Source organism: Hypomesus nipponensis, chromosome 4, assembly GCF_054491055.1.
Source record: "Hypomesus nipponensis isolate SF chromosome 4, ASM5449105v1, whole genome shotgun sequence".
Classification (NCBI taxonomy): Eukaryota; Metazoa; Chordata; class Actinopteri; order Osmeriformes; family Osmeridae; genus Hypomesus; species Hypomesus nipponensis.
The window spans coordinates 4,972,770-4,990,367 of NC_140364.1; the positions used below are offsets into that span (position 1 = coordinate 4,972,770).

Genomic DNA, 17,598 nt, shown 5'->3' on the forward strand with positions numbered 1-17,598 from the left:
TCAGATAGCGCTACCTTTAGCCCTAACCTTTTCTAATAATAAGGTCATATCATGAACATGTACAGTCTTAATGCTAATGAGGGCCTTAATCAACATTCCCTATTAATGAACACGTACGACAAGCACCTGGATCTAAGGTGTTACCAGCTGTAGTCTTCAAACACACAGAGTGTGTGTTGTGTAGGAGGACCTACAGCAGGTGACACACTGGTAAGTCTCCAGCAAACGCTCTATATTTTTGTACCCTACTTTAAGTATGTACAATACCATAGTTAATCACAACACATACAGTACCAGTGAAAAGTTTGAAAGTTATAAGAAAGAAATATATACGGTGCCAGTCCAACTTGGTACTGGTACTGTATATATTCCAATGTGCAGCTGTTACCGATAATAAAACAGGAGTATAACGTGAAAGACAAATAATGGAACCAACGACAGGAAATTGAAAAGGTTGTTTTCGGCAGAAGGTGGAAGGAACCAAGATAGCAAGAGAGAAATAGAGAGAGAAATAAACAGAGGATAACTATTCAGATAGATAAACAGGGAGACAGGGAGACATACTACAAGAAGATCAAACACCAAGACTAGGAGTGATGGAGGAGAAGGGAGGGAGGAGACGCTGTAGTGAAGCCAAAGGAGTCTCCAAACGAAGAGACTTTTAGAGAAATGGACACACCTCAAAACTCGGAACAGATCTCATCTCAGGGCAACAAGCTCACCGACAGTACATGGAAATCAATGATTTGTTTTCTAGAACCGTTTTCAAATGAGTGAATTACTAGTTACACACTTTAGGCCAGAGCAACATGGAGGCCATTGTTTTTTTGTGTATTATTCTGACCCACAGGTCAGTTTTTATGTGGAGCCAACATCCCCTTGACATTTGGGCTTATTTCCTAAAAGGTAATGAGTCTATTCCAGGAAAGTGTTCATGGGATGAGATGATGTCGACGTCCTCTGTTCAACGATGACATCACCGTGCAGGTCAGGAAGGGAAGCGTCCTGCCTGGAAGCTCTCCTCCTTCACAGTGGCTGCATATGCCTGGGCAACGTTTATCTCACCGAGCCAAGACACACGGCCGTGTCCTGTCATCCGCGTCAATTGAAGCGCACACGCGCACCCAAGGTTAGGCTGGCAGTTACCACGCCCTCTTATCATCACACGGGCCATCGACGGCGATGAAAGCAGCATGAGGAGCGGGGGGGGGCAGGGGGGGCACTTCCCATCTAAAACGTATTCTCCCCTCGCCTCGCTCGTTTGTCAGGGGGGCTTATCGCTGACAGTCGTCTGGCCTGTGTTCTCTGTGTCACTGGACCATTTTTTAAATCAAGATGTCACTGCCTGCCTGCCTGACTGCCTGCCTGCCTGCCTGCCTGCCTGCCTGCCTGCCTGCCTGCCTGCCTGCCTGCCTGCCTGCCTGCCTGCCTGCCTGCCTGCCTGCCTGCCTGCCTGCCTGCCTGGCTGCCTGCCTGGCTGCCTGTCTGTCTGTCTGGCTGGCTGGCCACCTCAGACGAGGGTAGATAAACTTCAGGGCGGGGCTTGTACACAGCAGTAAATAATGAGTGGCTGAATGCTCGTGGGGATTATGCCATAATAGAACTGTTGTAGTGTGGGGCCAAATGTGTCCCCAAGGACAATACTGAATTAATGGATGTCCTATATACACCCCCCCCCCCACACACACACACACACACAGACACACACACACACAGAAGCACAGTGTGATCACAAATGCACACACAAGCAGAGCAATCACACACAAACTAATGCCCGGATACACAAACATGCACACACACGCGCACACACACATCCGAGGCTGACCCATGGATGACTGTTCAGTAGTGGATTATCTCCACCTTAATGTGGTTAGTGTAAATGAGATTCACGCACACAAACACACGTCACAGGAAGCCAATGTAAACCATATTGTCAGGGAGGTGACAGGTAGCGTGAGTGAGTATGAGTGAGTGAGTGAGTGAGTGAGTGAGTAAGAAAAAGAGAGAGAGAGTAACTTAGAGAGAGAGGACAGAGACCGTTACTGCTCTGTCTTTTTTCACTCCATTCAGAGGGATGGTGGCTGTTTGGTTGGCAGCGTGTGTTTCACCATCAGGACCCACAGACATGGACACACACACACACACACATTTCTGTCTGCTGATGCACATCTTCCCTCTCTGATGTCCCTCCCTTTCTGTCTGTAGGACTCAAACACACACACACACACACACACACACACCACAACCCCAATGCCAACACAATCTAAAAATATCCACCAAAGCTTCCCCTGGCTTGTGTATGTGTGTGTGTGTGTGGGTGTGTGTGCGCGCGCGCGCGTGTGTGTGAGTGTGTGTGTGTGTGTGTGTGTGTGTGTGTGCGCACGTGTGTGTCCATGGGTGGATGGATGGATGGATGGGTTTGTGTGTATGTGTAAACCAGCATGAAACAGTAAAACAGCATGAATCTGACTGCCCATTCCTAGCATGAAAATAGTTCATGAAACCCTGTGTGTGTATGTATGTGTGTAATGTTTGTGTTGGGTTTTTCCTCCCTTTGTGTGTGCGTTGGGGTCTTCCATCATGCTGTGAGGGTTTAGTTGTCTATAATGACCGGTGTTCCGCCATATTTTATTAGCGTACTGCAAATCTATGGGGCTAACCCTAACTTTAACCTTTCAGGGTGCAAACTTGTTGTTAGCACATTGGATACAAAAATGATTGGATGCCGGCTTGCTGTACATTCCATCTTACATAGAAAGCAGTTAGTTGCGTGAGCAGTCTGTAGAGGGAGCAGTTTTCAGAACGCTTAAAACAGTTAAGGCAGAAACAGCTGCCATGTGATAACAGAAATACTATAAGAGACGTACCAAGGCATGTCTGACTTGATGTTACGGGGGTCAAAGCCAGGGCTGCGTGTATGTGCAAGTGTGTCTACATGTCAACTCAATACCTCTCCTCTCCAGGCTTCTGTCAATCGCAATGACCTGAAGCATGAGGCATCTGTTTGATTTGTTTCTGCTGTCACACAAATACACGTCCCACCCACGCAACACCACACACCTCCTCCCTCACCCTACCAACACCACACACCTCCTCCCTCCCTCCCCCTACCAACACCACACACCTCCTCCCTCCCTCCCCTACCAACACCACACACCTCCTCCCTCCCTCCCCCTACCAACACCACACACCTCCTCCCTCCTTCCCCCTACCAACACCACACACCTCCTCCCTCACCCTACCAACACCACACACCTCCTCCCTCCCCCTACCAACACCACACACCTCCTCCCTCCCTCCCTCCCCCTACCAACACCACACACCTCCTCCCTCCCCCTACCAACACCACACACCTCCTCCCTCCCCCTACCAACACCACACACCTCCTCCCTCCCTCCCCCTACCAACACCACAAACCTCCTCCCTCCCTCCCCTACCAACACCACACACCTCCTCCCTCCCTCCCTCCCCCTACCAACACCACACACCTCCTCCCTCCCTCCCCTACCAACACCACACACCTCCTCCCTCCCTCCCCCTACCAACACCACACACCTCCTCCCTCCCTCCCTCCCTCCCTCCCTCCCTCCCTCCCCTACCTACACGACACACCTCCTCCCTCCCTCCCCCTACCAACACCACACACCTCCTCCCTCCCTCCCCTACCAACACCACACACCTCCGCACGTTTATGTAACCACTTTGCGTGATCACACCCATGTTTCAGAGCCAACAGAAATGAACAGTAAAATAATCATAGTCACATGGTACACTCCCAGTCAACTGTTGGAGGGACATTCTGACGTCGAAACGGTTTCAAACAGATATAGCACAACGGGTTTTGTGTCGTTTGCATATTCAGTTGAAGTTCAAGGGGTAATTGGTTTCACCCAATTGGCAAGGTCCTTTATCATTTGGGTGACCTTAAGATGGCAAATGTGTATTTTCACGGTCATTCAAATTCTTATATCATGTTACAACAACTAAAGCAGCACAAATCCTCCCCAAAAGAGATTGAAAAGCTACAAAACCTATATTTAAGTGCTAAAACTAAACAAGGGGCTTAAAACATGGCGCCACCGGCCAATTACGACGACACCGCCACCATAAATTGTTCCAATGATGCCTCCTTCTTCTTCGGTTTCCTCGAGTCTGAGCGAGGGAGCCGTGCTGAGGACACATTAGCTACATTAGCGTCTAAAAGCTCCCAGTGAGGTCTTAGCTTGGCTAACCCAATGGGCTATTAGCACCTTTCAATGCAACAGGATCGAAAGTGGAGCCAAGAGCCTCCAGATAAGAGGGGTTCAGTGGTGAGTGGGCTCCAGGGTGGCTCTCTGTGATAAGGTGTTATTTCCGTAGAGTGCCTGCTCAGCCCTACCAGGTAAGTTGTAACCAAGTTCCACCCTGCAGTGTTGCACCCTGGGTACGTTGTGTTGTGGGGCCCCACTTCCCTGCAGGTTCCAGTCCTGTGTCGCCGCGTAAATTGCCTTGTGGGTTTTGTGCCATTGGATCAAAGCATTGGATGAATGAATACAGTTTTCTCCAATGCTAAAATACGGCACTTGCTAATGTGTGTGGAGAAAGTTCATGGTCAATGTTCATGTTTCTAATTGTACAGCACCACCAGTGCATTTGAGTCTAATTACAGAGAGGATTGATGTTTCTGTCATAAAAAAGTGGGGGGCTTGTATGTTTGAAGTTTTAGGCAAACTTACCTACAGGAGGAAGTCAACTCCTGATCATTAAGGTTCTTATGTTTCCTCAAATGAAGATGGAGTTATCTACTCATAATATTGGTTTACCTCATGATATTTGTTTACTTGGAGCACCCGTACGTCCACTGCAGGAACACAATCTGCTCCTGAACCAGCTGCTCATCTGTATAGTGAGCAATAAAAGCTTGATTAGTTCTGTTCCGTGTTGGTGGCACCGGAGGATGTGAAAGGAGGAAGAGGATTCCCTGCAGGAATGGCAGCATTCTACCATCAGATTGTTGCTGCAAATTAGAAATAGCAAACCTAGCAGATGATGTCAGCCTGTATTCCACCCTGATTAATGGTAAAGGGTGCGTGGAAAAGAGATGGAAACTCAAGTTGGGCCAAAAGTCAATAAATAACATAGAAATATTACAGCCTATAAACATGCCATCTGGCCGGCATGGATAGGTGATGGATGACTTGACAACATGGCGTGGAGTGTGCAAATAAACACACATGCAGGTTCGCACCCCTGCACATGTGGATAGCCTCATCACATGCCAATACGCAAACGCACACATACACTTTAACAGCACAGTAGGTCAAGGGCTTGTGCCTAGTGTCCAGTCATCCGTCAGCTTGACACATCACTCCGCGTGGGTGCTTTGCCTTTATAAGTAACCACAACCACAACAGCACGGCACCTCCCCCCCCCCCCTCCCACAAACACACAGAACAGAACGATCATGTTTTGTCCATGATGCACTGAGCAAGGAACATGCTGTTCAAGCTGACACACACTGATTAGTTCCCATGAGGCATTCGTCGTTACAGTAGGAAGATCCTGTTGATAATTGCACTACAAAACTTTCCATGTGTTAACATTTACCCAGCTCTTAGGCTGCACTGGGAATTACAGACAGTATTAACTGCACATGGCCTTTTCAAGTTTAGGTTGGAATTTCCGACAGACATTTACTAATAAAAACCATGTCAACAGGGGAGGGTAAAGCGGAATGGTGGGTGAATGCCTCAGTGATTTGTGAAAAGGGGTTTATAAGTGGAAGTCGTTAATACTTTGATGAACTGGTCTGAGACTTCTCCACCCATATTCTCCTCCACCCCTCCCTCCTCCTTCCCTCTCCCCAGTAGAGGTCATGTGACCTGTTCTCTAGTAGGGCCAGAGAGAGAGAGTGTTGACCTGTAGGCCTGTCTTTGTTCCTGAGAGAGTCTCTCCTTTCATCTCTCTCCCATTCATCCGTCTACATGCCTGTGTAATCAGTCACCACAAGGCTGAGCTGAGAGGATGAACTCAGCAACGTTGGACCAGGTAATTAACCAATTGTTTAGTATTCAGAGTTGGTACGGCATGTGTGTGTATGTGTGTGTTTGTGTGTGTTTGTGTGTGTTTGTGTGCTGGCGTGCAGCTAAGGAAAAGAACACAATAAGTAGTAGTGTGGAAGAAAGCCAGAGAGGGAGAGAGTAAGAGAGTGAGGGAGAAAGAGAGAGTGAGGGAGGGAGAGAGCGCAAACCGACGAGGGGAACGTCTCCTGTGCTAAAGTACCTCTCTATGGTCCTGTGAGCGGGGAGAAGGGAGACTCCGAACAATGTTTGGTAGCGAGCCAGGTTTCTCTCTACTCCTCTCTCTCTCCATCTCCCTCCCTCCTCCTCTCTCTTATTTCAACCACCCTATCCATCTGCTACCCTGTCCACAACCCGTCGGTCTCCCCCTAATCTCCCTTCTCTCCCCACCCCACTCCTCTGCCTTCCTCCCTTCCCCTCCTTTCCCAATCCTCCTCTTCCTCTCCTGGGGCATCTGGGGTCGAAGGGCGGGCTGACGACGCCCAGGTAGGAGTGATCTCCCTGCCCTGTGCAGCAGCAAGTCTACACCTGGAAGCCAGTGGAGGACACAGAGAGGGATCCCCACCAATGTACACACAAACACACACACACACACACTGACACACACTGGGAGTAAGATCTCAGGCTGCCGTATGATTGGAGGGGCTTGTTTCTGTGAAATATCAGCAAAACTCATCAGTGGAGCGCTAGGTGTCGAGATGTGAGGCTGGTTTGGCAAGTCTGCTTGTGGATTTGGTATTCATTTACATGTATGCATTTAGCAGACGCTTTTATCCAAAGCAACTTCCAAAAGAGAGCTTTATAAGAGCATGTAGTTGAACAAGTTACAATTAAACAATTTTACAACATGAACCTCAAAAAAGTGCAAGGGTGTACCTGTGGAAAAACAAACAAAGCAAGCAGCAAAAAATGTATGACACAGCAAGTACAGTAGTTTTGAGTCAGTTACAACTAACCAAAAAGAGCCACAAGTCTCTCATTTGATGTTTGCACTGAAGTCAAACGTCTTCAGATAACAAGCTGCAAACTAGGAGGAGAATCAAGATCCAACTTTGTAGAACTGAGATAGTTATGGATCACAGGTCTAGATTAGAGAGTAATATCATCCATTTGCAATCTATTGGATCACCATTAGCATGAAAAACTGAATTAACTCTTTCTAGAGATAATTTGTGACAATCTTTCGACCGATATTGGACAAAAGTAATAGTGGAAAGATATCTCAAACTCGTCTCAATGACATGGCTGCATCTTTTGACAGCAAGCCCCAATGACCTCCAGCCAATCAGAGTGCACAATATCTTGGGGGGGTTGGGGGGGGTCCGACAGATGTGAGAAAATAAATAAAGATGTGCTCTTCATAAGAAACAGACGAAGGAGGACAGATTCCAAATAACAGACAGAGGGCGAATGACATAGAAGAGGGTGGAGAGAATAGTACATTTAGAGAGTGAGAAAGAGAGAGAGCGGGAATTGAGAGAGACGGAGAGAAAAGCAGAATGTGACAGAAGATTCCCTTAACAGAATAAAAAAAAAAAGAGGTGTCATGGGTAGCAAAAAGAGGAGGGTTGGTGGGGGTTAGAAAAACGATTTTTTTTTAAACGAAGACGGGAGAGAGAGTAAAAGAGAAAGAGCGGGAGCGCGAATGAGAAAGTGAGAGAGAAAGAGTGAGGGAGAGAGAGAGAAGTTTCTCTGTCAGAACTCAAAGCATATCCGACAGTCCTGAAGGGCTTGGCTACGCACCGCTGGCCACTGACTATGGCACAGTCCTCTGAGACACGCGCATGCGCACGCACACACACACACAGACACACACAGACACCACACACACCGACAACACACACAGACCCCACACACTGTCGCTCCCCGAATATTCACACCTCCCTCACTAGCACTCTCAAACCACGCTGTTACACAGATACACCCGATCCCCCCCCCCCGACTCCCCCCCCCCCTGACTCCCCCCCCCCCTCCGACCCCCCCGTACACACTTAATCCCACTGGACAAACATGTGACACAACTAGTGCATCCCACTAGACAGAAACACCAACAGGCTATACCATTCACTCTCACACCATCGCAACCACACTTGTCATTCAAAGTGTGTGTGTGTGTGTGTGTGTGTGTGCATATGTGTTGGAAGGCAAGAATAGCTTGAACTGAAATAGAACTCGATTCATGGAGCTAGTTTACTAGCACTGCAGGTGGCCCCAGGCACTGGTTTCTCAATTACACACACTGTCTTGGCTAGGCAAGGGTAGAACAGGCAAAAGATGCTAATATAAATCAAATATGGCTATGCTAAAATATGCTGGCACAGTGGGTGGCCCATGGGAACGGTCACCAAGCTGGTCTAGCTGCAGCTAAAGCTAGGCCCAGATATATACAGAGAGAGAGCTAGGAAGGGGAACGAAGGGTCAGTCAATATCAGTCTTCAGTGACTCAACAATAGGTTAACTGGGGGTGACCGTGTGTGCATGTGTGTGGGGGTAAATGCGGTATACAACGCCATGGGAGGAGCTTGACCTTAGGGCGACCGCGGTGATGCCTACACCAGCAACACACTGTTACACAAATCCACACTGACTATTTCCATCTGCCGAACCCCAGGATGTTGATCTTTTCTTGGTACTAAGGTGCAAAGCCACAGGTTGGTTGGTTAAATTATGTGGTCTTTTGTCTTCTGTATTCTACTGTCGTTGCTAATATTGTGCTGAATTGTGCGTATCACAGGGTTAGCTTGCGCGTAACCCTCTGTGGCTCATTTGCTTTGTTTTTGCTTTTTACTTTTCTGGCAATGACTCCCCAGATAGACCCCCATCCTCTATTTACATACATGATATAGTTTCAACTAATTATTGACGTAACAGTAGTCATAAAGAATTGGAGTTTGGCTACACCCCAAACAGATCTTCAGTACCAAGTAACAAAAGCGTGAGCTGAATCAATGTGTGTTGTGTTAACTCCTGAAGCTAAACACTGGGTGTCAAACTCCATCTGCTGTCAAACGCAGTTTTGCACCGACGAGTGTCTAAGGCAGGTCTTACCAGGGTAGTGGAGGCGGTGCGGCCTCGGCCAAGTGGGCGAGACTGTTCAGTTGAAGACGGGTGACCAATCAGGGCTGCAGTCAGAGGTGGGTCTTCTGAAGCTCTCTGCCGATAGGAGGGGACCGTCCAAAACTCCTGCTCTATCTGTCCGCGTCTGTCTGTCTCCAGGTGTTCTCACCATTCCCTGGAAAACAGGAGAGACAGAGAGGGGACGGGTGTTCATTTTGCCAATGTTATGAAAGTGACAACAGTAACTACGCCATAAAAATACATTCAATCCACTTTAGGTAAGCCCAGCAGTGAAGAGTAACCCTATGTACAGTGTATGTGTTTTAATAAGCTCCTTTGTTCATGGGTGAAGAATGTCCTGTGGCTAGTTTAAGTAAGGTCAAGAGGGGGTCCAGGGCCATTAGCTGGGTAGTGCTGTTGTCTGCTGGCTTCCATTCTATAATGCTAGATGGAGCTGTATGGAATTGTCTTTGTGTTATGTTTTATGTTTGTGTGTCGATGACGGTTATGTTGGTAATGTTTTTATGTATACGTCATACTTTAAATAAACATGAACTCTGTACTCCACCCAATGTCAGAATCAACGATTGATTCTCTCAAAAACCAATTCTCTCAAAAACCAAATGATCATTTCCAGTACAGTTCAATGGGAGAGTAACTTCCCATTCTATGTACCGTGAAAGTGTTTCAACTTCAATTATTATACATGCCGTACTTGTAATTATCTTGACTTTAATTTCAAGGAGCATCTCTCTCTATCCCTCCCTCCCTCTCTTCCTCTCTCTCTCCTTATTGCCTTATTGCTCTCCCTCCCTACAGGAGTATTCACCAGAACAAACACTCGCCACTATTTATAGATGCCCGCCATGTAGGCATGGTAACCACGCTTTGTTTATCTGAATCACACAGTCGTTTCTTCACAAGGTTCTTTTTTGTGGGTATTTTGTCAGGACACAAACGCAAGTGCTTGGGCCTCTTCCTCAGCCTTTGGTCTGCTGGGAGTCACGGCATCTGGAATCGACCTTGGCATCTTGTTTCTTCTCTCAGTTTCTGTTGCTGTAGTTTCGCCCTAACAGAAGTCGTCGTAGTAGTAGTAACAGTACAATTAGCATGGCCAAGTGGGCGAAGCCTTCGGGGATTAATCACACAGTACAGTAGGAAATTGCATTCCATTCAAGTACAGCTCCAGCTGTTTGCCTGCCCATCCCTTATATCACCCTTCAACTGTCTGTTTCTAGTGTCTTCTTCTTGTGGTATGTGCAAAATGTACCTGTTGGCGACCTTGTTTTGCAAATATTCCGTTTTGTTGCTACACTAATTGTTCCTTGAAGCCACCCCAGTTAATTCAGTTAGAATCTTGTCTGTGATTATCTGCGGCACTTACTACATTATGCACATTCGTTCAGCGCTTTGTAAAAAACAGATATCTACCAAATGAATGAATGGAAATGTAAGAATTAGTAGAGGTAGTCATTATGGTATAGTTGAAGTGGTAATCATTGTTGAACAATTATACCATATGTGTGGTGGTCCTGCTTATTGTATTAAGACACTCGGAGAAGGAGGCGTATACTAGTTTGTCTAGCAGTAGGATGGTAGGGTACTCGTGGTGTTCCACTGTGCTAACAGGGAAAGGGCTCTGCAAAATCTATAAAGCCGGGAGGTCATCTCCCGCTGAATGTGGCTAGGCCTCGGGTTAAGGGCAGATGTCTCTTGTCTCCGCGGCGACAGAAACCAGGTCAGCTGATTAGGTATCAGTGAGTTCCCTCGAGGTGGAAACTTATACTATGAACTCGCACTACCTGTTTCTGCCTACAACAGAGAAAGGCATGGAACACTGCAACACTGTCAAACTCAAGGGAAGTTGGAGAAGCTTTTTCATGTACACAATGGAACATTTGAGAAGTGTTTCCAGTAATTTGGCAACAAATTCTTTGATTGTTGGAGTACTACTGTTGATATTCCCTTAAAAGTCGACTTTTCCTCCATAAGGCTGTACTTTTTTTCTAGTTGAATTATAGAAGGTCTAGGGGTGAAGTAGATAAATGTGTAACATTACCTCAGTTCCTATTCTACACATTAATCATTTATAGAATTACCTGGAGTAATGTGCCAGTTATAAAGTAGTGCAGTGGTGCCAAGGTTGATATGAGAATGAGACACTACTGGAGATAAGGGCTTTAAACATTGAGCAAACACAGGACTAAAAACACACACACAGACACACAAACTCACACCTGCATGCACCAATACACAAAGGCCAGCACAAGGAACAACATTTGCGTGCAAATACGCATACACCTCTTACACACACACCCATATACACAACCACACACACACACGTTGTGCACTGCATATTTTTCCCCTGACTCAGCAGAGAAGAGGGCATCGGTTTCAGTTCCCTGTCTCTGTCACACAGGACATTCACTACGAGTGTGTGTGTGTGTGTGTGTGTGTGTGTGTGTTTGAGTGCTTAAGCTTACAGGGGTGTGTCAGTGGCGCCCTGCCCCTCTTGGCCAGCTCTTCCATTGGTCCACTGTCTCCCTCTCCCTCTCCCCTCTCCCCCTCTCCCCCTCTCCCCCTCTCCCCCTCTCTCCCTCTCCCCCTCTCCCCCTCTCCCCCTCTCCCCCTCTCCCCCTCTCTCCCTCTCCCCCTCTCCCCCTCTCCCCCTCTCCCCCTCTCTCCCTCTCTCTCTCTCTCTCTCTCTCTCTCTCTCTCTCTCTCTCTCTCTCTCTCTCTCTCTGTACACACATCAACACACTCACTCACACAAACATGCCCAGAATGCAGCTGGCAAAGGGGAACACAAGGCCATAGGTGGAGGGAAGCACAGCCAGACCAGCTGCAGTGTACCCACTTAACCTGGCTAGCGCTAACATGCTAGCTAAGACTAATGTACTTGCTAACAGCTGCTAACACACACTGTAACACTTACTGCCAGAGGCGGTTCTAAGAGGGGGGGGGGGGGGGAGAGCAAGGGGGAGGGGGGGCAGGGGTGGGCAGTGCCTCTGTGACAACAATCTGGGACCCCCTTGTGGCCCCCCTAAATGTAGAGCCTGAATAATTAATAAACATGGTATTTTCCCTGTTGATGCCTGCAATGCAGTGAAGAAAGCTATGACAACCATAATGCTTAATGGGACTGGCCCCTCTATGAGTACTGGCCCCAGCTTGGCCTGCCCCTGTTGAAATGGTCAAGAACCTCTCCTGCTTTCTGCAGATGTGTGTGTCTGTGCAGTTCATTTGACTTCTAGTCCTCTCATTCCATACAAAGTAATTAGTCACAACAAAGTTGCAGTCGAAGATTGTTGATAATGACAAATGTGTAGGGATTTCTCAAGAATGAACTACAGTCTGTTAATGCCAGTAATACTGAATGGCTAAAAGGTAAATGAGAGTAATGACCAAGAACAAAAAGGGGAATAGGACAAGGAACAACAGGAAGACGGGATGGCAGGAGAACAAATGGACAGGAAGTCATTTAATCAATTGAGAGTGACAGTCATGCGCATCTGCCTGTCTGTCTCCGTGCTTATTACTCTACCATTTAGCCTGTCTACCATTTAGCCTGTCTACCATTTAGCCTGTCTACCATTTAGCCTGTCTACCATTTAGCCTGTCTACCATTTAGCCTGTCTACCATTTAGCCTGTCTACCATTTAGCCTGTCTACCATTTAGCCTGTCTACCATTTAGCCTGTTTGTCAGCCTACCCGTCTGTCACCTAATTAGCCAGCTAGATCAGAGAGCCAGTCAGCCAGTCAGCCAGTCAGTCAGTCAGTCAGTCTTTGGTACTCAGCCACAAGAGAAGGCTACGCTACTCCGAGATATGTAGTCATAGCAACTGAGGACCTATGGGAGTGCAGGCCCCTCATGTAAGAGTGTTGTTGTGTCACACACTACATGACTTGTCTTTACGCCTGTTGAGATCCATTCACAAGGTGGCCATTACAGACAAAAAAAACACAGGGGTCTATTTCACTCTCTAAACAAACTTCTGATTACATGAAGTGGATCTGTTACTGTCTCTGAAGGTGGAACAAGTTAACACTTTCCATCAGACACAGATGCATTGTACGAAAAAATATAATTTACATAACTTGGCTGGTCAGAGTTTTATCGCAGAAGGGTCAAAGTTCACCTCCAATCCTATGAAACAAGTGTGCAGATTCATTTGTGCATTTGTGTGGCTCACAATCACACTTTGCTGTGCTGACACAAAGAAACACACACACACAAAACTAGCTCGTCAATACAGATAGTGGGGTTCAAACAAAGGAGCGTCAGAAATACTGGCAAAGCAGATTTCTCAGGCAATGGTGACTGAGTAAAGGTAAAAGTGTCCAGGCATGCACACTTGTGTGCCCTTGTGCGCACACACACGTCCACACACATATTCACAGAAAACAAAACTTCCATTTATTTTGCTCAGTTTACACAGCAATTGTAATTTAGGGCAACAGTAGATTCCCTTTCATGGCTTTCCCATGAATTCTCCTGTGTCCGCTCCTGTTTCCTCTTAGTTTGTAGATGACAACATAACCTCCTTAAACGACTGACTTGTAGGAGACATGAAAGAGTACAGTAGAGGATTCACACCAGAGACTCGATCACACCACATGCCTCCCAGAAAAAGATGTGTTTGCACACATGCTCGCATGGGCTTGTGTGTATGTGTGTGTGTGTGTGTGTGCATGTCGTGTGATCTGGAGAAGCACAAACAGAGCTCGGGGGTTGCTTAATTCAGAGCGACGGAGTGCACCACCATCACACATCGGAGCGTGCGAGAGTGTGTGAGTGTGCGTGTGTGTGTGTGTGTGTGTGTGCGTTGCTCGATGAACTTCAGAGCGAAAAAGAAGCACCTGAGGGATTAAGCCGACATTCTTGAGTCAGGGGCAGCAAGTGGAGAAGGCAGGGGAGGCAGGAAAGCCAGGTCTTTGATCTCCCACTCGGACCTGACAACCCTCCGAGAAGGGAGGCTACATAACGTACGCCCGGCAACACTGACCACACAACCCCACGACCCACTCCAGGCATGTCCATGCGGTGTGCACATGCTAACCAGTGCGGTGTTTCACCCACTCGGAAACACACGACGGATGCAGATTTATGCACGTATGCATGGCATGCACGTGCACTATGGCATGCTTACAAATTCGTATGCATGCACTCACTCGAACGCACACACACACACAAACACGACATGACGTCACATGACGGTTTTGCGTGCAGGCACAGTCTCGGAGTTAGCTCTTGACTGTGCGTCCAAAATGCTTACACGGGTCGATTCAGCTCTTTATACTCCCGTTTACACACAAATACACACACATCTCCACTGACAAACTCCGGAAGGCTGTCAGCTGTCTGTGGCCTCAGACATTGGTCTTTGCCACTCTGGTGCTCAGGTAATTGTGCCAGAGGGAAACAGGACAAAGCAGCACCCGGCTTTCAGCTTAATCCGACAGTGAGACTGACATCAGCTATAACACTGGGATTAGAAGGGGTTTTCTGCAAGGCATTAGGAGAGCGAAATGTGCTACGAGAAGAACCCTTTTTTTTTTTTCTCTCCTCCAGCACCTTCTTCGCTCACTGTCGGGCGCTCGGCCTCGGAGATGCATCTCCCTTCATCCCTCAGTGTTTTTCTCTCCGTTTGTCACCTTGTGGGCTCTGTTTCCGTCCTCCTCTTTCTTTTAAGGTGCTCTTTTTTTTCTCTTTTACTTCTCTGTCTATATTCATCCATACATCCCGTCCTTTCTTTTTGTCATCCTTTTGCCATCCTCCTCCTTTTGCCATCCTCCTCCTTTTGCCATCCTCCTCCTTTTGTCATCCTCCCTCCTTTTGTCATCCTCCCTCCTTTTGTTGAGGTTTTACTTCACATGTGAGGGTGAAGAAGAGGTCATGGTTCTACAAAAGTGCACGACACGAGAGAATGCAGGCAGCACAGGTGACATGGTACCGAGGACAATTTCAGACTCGTGCTGACACCCCAGGTGCTCTCTCTCTGTCTCTCTCTCACACACACACACACACACACACACACACAGAATACATGCACAGGCCAGGTGCTCACACACACACACCCATGCACACAGTGAGTTCATCCAAATCCCAGGTGCACACTCCATCCAAAAGAGACACACCCACAGAACAGGTGCTCAGATACACACACGCATCATTGTGAACACACACACACACACATACGCACGCGTACATACACACAAACATTACACACACACACACACACACACACACACACACAGCCCCTGATGGTCAGGCCAGCCTTCCACATGCTCCTTGTGACAGCGGCACAGCAAACGGTGTGACGTCTGAGACAGGGACAGGGGACAGGGGACAGGGAATGGACAGAATACACAATGCAAAAGGGCCACCTGACAGCACCACTGACAGAAATAGTGCGTGGGCCTTTGTGTGTGTGTGTGTGTGTGTGTGTGTGGGCCTTTGTGTGTGTGTGTGTGTGTGTATAGTATGTGTGTGTGTGTGTGTGTGTGTGTGTGTGTGTGGGCCTTTGTGTGTGTGTGTGTGTGTGTGTGTGTGTGTGTGTGTGTGTGGGCCTTTGTGTGTGTGTGTGTGTGTGTATAGTATGTGTGTGTGTGTGTGTGTGTGTGTGTGTGTGTGTGTGTGGGCCTTTGTGTGTGTGTGTGTGTGTGTGTGTATAGTATGTGTGTGTGTGTGTGTGTAGTATGTGTGTTTGTTGTGTGTGTGTCCTCTGTTCCTTGGTTCCCTGCCAACAAGTTCTGCCGAAAGACACAAATGAGGCGTAGTCATCTTTGTACGACCTTGTTCTTTGTTTCCCAGGTAAAACCCAAATTACTTCCCATGGTGGATGGGAAATATGACTGCATCTTTTCGCTGGAATACAAAAGACAAATAGTGCTACACTGAGAATAAACAAGCTGTTCAAAATGTTTGAATTTCCCCCAAATCATACTTTTTGTCTCCATGTAAATACATGGGGTTTGCTGAATCACAATGTGGAAATTAGTCATCTACAATTTTTTTTTTTTTGTTTGATGGTTTGAAATGAGCGATGTCCGTTTGCCAGGAGGAGGAGGACGAAGAGGATGACTGCACACATTCTGGGATGAATCAATACCCGACCATCACATTCAGCAGAAATACAGGTTAAAATAACTATTTCAATTAAGTTATTTATGAAAGGATTTATATTCCATTCAGGCCTATATATTTACATTACAATTCCTAAAGAAAGATACACTGGCAAGGTTATTATCTAATGTCTTATTTTATCAGTAACAGAGTGTGCCCACCAAAAAAACGTTATTTTGTATTTTATTTGATCTATATCCCAAATACTTTTCAAAATGCAACATCCCCAAAGATGAGGTGTCATCCTCTCACTATTGAGCAGCCTCGTCCTTTCTAGTTATTCTCCTACACCTCCCAGAGGGCCGTGCTAGTGTCAACCTTGGTTATGTAAGCAAGGGCCTTGTCAGCAGAGCTAACAGTGTACACACCCACCCAAGTTGTTTGCATGCTGCGTGTAGCTTCACCGTCATTAGCTAATGCTGCATGACTTAAGGCAAGGCTGCTGATTTCCACAGTGGTACGATGGGCCCAAACTCAAAGCCTGTTGTGACTTCATGTCCCCTGGGCGGAGGGGGGGGGGGGCTAAGGCTTGGTTCCAAACAAACAGATACTTTACATTCCTTAACCCGAGACCTTGCCTGTATGGTAGATTGCAGTGAACATGTTTCAGGGTAGATTTTAGCGGTGTGATCTACAGCAAGTGGCCATTTAAACGGTCGTAAATTGGAAATCTTGTTGTAGTTAAGTAGCCAACTGCATGTCTCTTATACCAACCAGTTCCCTTCATTCTTGATCTAGTACACCTGTGTACTGTATAGCATAGCGTCGTATTTGAAGAAGGAACGTAAGCTTTTATTTTGTCAGATGACCTCATAGTTGTAGGGTTGTTGGCTGAGAAGGTCATCTCTGAGAGTGTGTGTGTGTGTGAGTGTGTGTGTATGACTCAGATATTGACTCCATGGCCTCTCTAAATCCAGCAGATAAGCCCTGTCAGTGTGTGGAGGTACAGGTGGTTTCCAGACACACACAAACACACTCACACACAAACACACTCACACACAAACACACTCACACACAAACACACTCACACACAAACACACTCACACACAAACACACTCACACACAAACACACTCACACACAAACACACGCACACAGCCCATACAGAAGAAGCGGGACAGAAGGTCGAGGAGTTCAACATGCAAGCTCGCACATCTACACGTACGTACATCTCTGCAGACACTTTGGACAGTACACGCTGAAATGAGCACCCACACACACGCCCCCCCGATCAGGCCCACACAACAGAGACACCTCGGGAGCCCATACATGATTAAAGACAGAAAGTAGGTCAGCTGAGACGATGAAAGGAGGAATGACTGCACAGCCCAAACTGAAAGGATCCTCCTTCTACACA

General features: G+C 47.2%; 1 long non-coding RNA gene across 1 annotated transcript in view; it reads right to left on the reverse strand.

Annotated features, from left to right (window-relative positions):
- LOC146295151 (uncharacterized) overlaps positions 1-17,598 on the reverse strand; it is a 60,097-nt gene that overhangs the window by 33,256 nt on the left and 9,243 nt on the right. Inside the window, exon 2 of the long non-coding RNA XR_014753253.1 lies at positions 9,108-9,291. This is a non-coding gene — a long non-coding RNA (uncharacterized LOC146295151). The remainder of the gene's footprint in view (positions 1-9,107; positions 9,292-17,598) is intronic.